This window comes from Mandrillus leucophaeus, unplaced genomic scaffold (assembly GCF_000951045.1).
Source record: "Mandrillus leucophaeus isolate KB7577 unplaced genomic scaffold, Mleu.le_1.0 Scaffold1508, whole genome shotgun sequence".
NCBI classification, from domain to species: domain Eukaryota; kingdom Metazoa; phylum Chordata; class Mammalia; order Primates; family Cercopithecidae; genus Mandrillus; species Mandrillus leucophaeus.
The window spans coordinates 5770-8432 of NW_012101486.1; the positions used below are offsets into that span (position 1 = coordinate 5770).

Genomic DNA, 2663 nt, shown 5'->3' on the forward strand with positions numbered 1-2663 from the left:
TGCCCGCCTCGGCCTCCCAAAGTGCTGGGATCACAGGCTTGAGCCACCGCGCCTGGCTCTGGACAACTTTTAAAAATGTGTAGTTTCCCTAAACTTAAAAGACCACTTGACTGAATTTCCTTTTCCCTCAATGACTCCAGACCCTCACCACGACAAGCATCACCCCCTGTTCTTCTGGGGTCTTCTGTTTCTCCCTCCCTGTGGGTATGAGTGAGCCTGTGGGTGGTGGTCCCTGCAGGCTGTCTGGATGGCTGGGGACAGGCATCCAGAGAAGCCTGGGCGCCTGCTGCAGTTCACAAAGGCAGGCTTGAGTGGGCCTGGCCCAAGGCCTGGAGAACTCCACACCTGAGTCCTGTGTGAAATCTATGTCCTCTATGTCCCCCAGGTGGATCACTCTGACAACCCCCCTTATGTTCTCCAGATTCTGCCATTACTGGAACAGCTGGAGCTCCGTGTGTTCAGATGTTGCAACATGCGGGCATCAGACAGCTCTCGGTATCCCATCTGCTGGCTCTACCTCTCACTCCGCAGCACACTCCTGGAGTGGCCCCATCTCTGCCCCACTCCCCTCCACCTTCTCCCCAGCTTCCCCTCTATCCCCATGAGGCATCCCCCCAGGGCCTCTGTGCCCTCATATCCTGGCCTTCTGCTGCCCAGCCTACAGGACAGAGTCCTCGAAAAGTAAAGACCCTGAGGGGTCCAGCATGCCAGGTCACTCCTGTCCTCGTGCTTTGGGCTTCCTCCCACTTCTCTTGGAGCCCCCGTTCACTCACACGGCACCCCGATCCTTCTGGTCCCTCTATACCCGTGTTCCCAGCGCCATGACTCCTGCATACATCTTTTTTTTTCTTCTTGAGATGGAGTCTTGCTCTGTCTCCCAGGCTGGAGTGCAGTGGCCGGATCTCACCTCACTGCAACCTCCGCCTCCCAGGTTCAAGTGATTCTCATGCCTCAGCCTCCCAAGTGGCTGGGATTATGCCACAACACCTGGCTAATTTTTGTTTGTTTGTTTGTAGAGATGGGTTTTTGCCATGTTGGCCAGGCTGGTCTCTAACTCTGGACCTCAGGCCATCCACCTGCCTTGGTCTCCCAAAGTGCTGGGATTACAGGCATGAGCCACCATGCCTGGCCCCCGAATACATCTTAACTGTGTCCTGCCATCTCCCTCCTCCCGCCCTGGGCCCACCAGCGCCTGGACAGCACTCTACCTCACCCACTGCCTCCCACCACCCCAGCTCACACCTTCGGGGCCCTGTTGACCCCTCCTATCCCACCCTGTGTAACCCTTACTGCTCTCCTGCTCAGAAACCTCCTCCTCTCTCCATCACTGGTAGTTTTTCTCACCACCTCTCACTGGACCAAGTGTGACCATCTCACTTCCCTGCCACGCCCTCTGCACTGAGAGCTGGGCCCAGCACCCAGAATTCCTGACTGAGTGGCAATATCCCCTGGAACGACAAGGACTCTGTTCCCAGATTCTTCTTCCCCTTGCAAACCTGTCCTTCAATTGCTCATCTCAGCCTGCAGTCCGTGCACTACCCGGGCCTGTCCCTCAGTCCCTTTCCACCTTCCCTTGGGCCTGAGCGCTGGGTGGCAGTGAGGTGGGCGCTGTGGGGAGGAGCATACAGGAGGTGTGACCAGAGCTCCCTGGGCTCTCACAGTCCCCTGGCTCTGGGTCCCTGGTCTCATCACAGCTGGTGACACCTGGAAGGTGGCCCCAACTCAGGAGTGAGGCGGGCAAGGGGGCTGAGTACTGGAGTGTGGCCAGGGGACCAGCACACAGCATCCGTGTGGTGCTGCCCAGGACGCTTGGGGAGGGCGGGAGCCTCTGTTTCAGCCTCCAGACTTCCTGTCTGGAGAGGGGATAGCTTCTAAGAGGCCGAGGTGTTTGTCACGCCTGGGGCTGTGCTCTCCAGCACAGCACACCACCCCTCGGCCTGCTGTCCTCCCCTGGGGTGGGGGAAGTTCTTTACAGGGCACAAGTCTCACTCACCACAGTTCACCTCTGGGGTGTGGGGTGTTGATCCTGTCCCCGGATGCCAGCCCAACTGTGGGCCATACCACGTCTCTAATAAACAGAGCCACAAATCATGCCCTGTCGCTAAGCTGCAGGGCAGCGATGGCCTACATGGTCCTGCCCTTGCAACTCAGGTTTTCCTGCCTCCTGGGGCCAGGCACTTTCCATGGAAACAAGGGAGAGCACCAACCCCCAGAGATAAGTCAATAAAAGCCGCCTGAGAAAGAACAGGCAGCAAGAGAGGTGGAGGGAATGGGGCAGGGCTGGAGAGAAAGGTGAGCGCGTGGCAGCCAGGCTGTGGGGCAGAACCCGAGAGGCTGCAGGCCGAGGGCCCGAGGAAAAAGTGGGCCTCACAGTGGGGTTACCGTTCCTGGCAGAGAGAAAGGAGTTCTACGGAGGTCAGAGAGAGACACAAAGAGAACAGAGCATGAGGTCAGTGAGGCCAGTGCACAGTTGCCTGGGGCCTCTCAGGGCAGCGGGACTGGGTGCCCAAGCCCTGCCCCCATGGGGGCAGCCTGCTCTCCACCCCTTCTCAGGATGCCTGTGTGGGTGTCCTCATGCTTCCAGGCAGGGAGCCAGCTCTGGGCCTCCTTCCAGTGGCCTGGAGGTTCTGCTGCATTTCAGAGGGAGCCCTCAGGAGCAGAAG

At 58.8% G+C, this 2663-nt stretch overlaps 1 pseudogene; it reads right to left on the reverse strand.

Annotated features, from left to right (window-relative positions):
• The window catches only part of LOC105535827, a 6926-nt pseudogene that overhangs the window by 2421 nt on the left and 1842 nt on the right, over positions 1 to 2663 (reverse strand).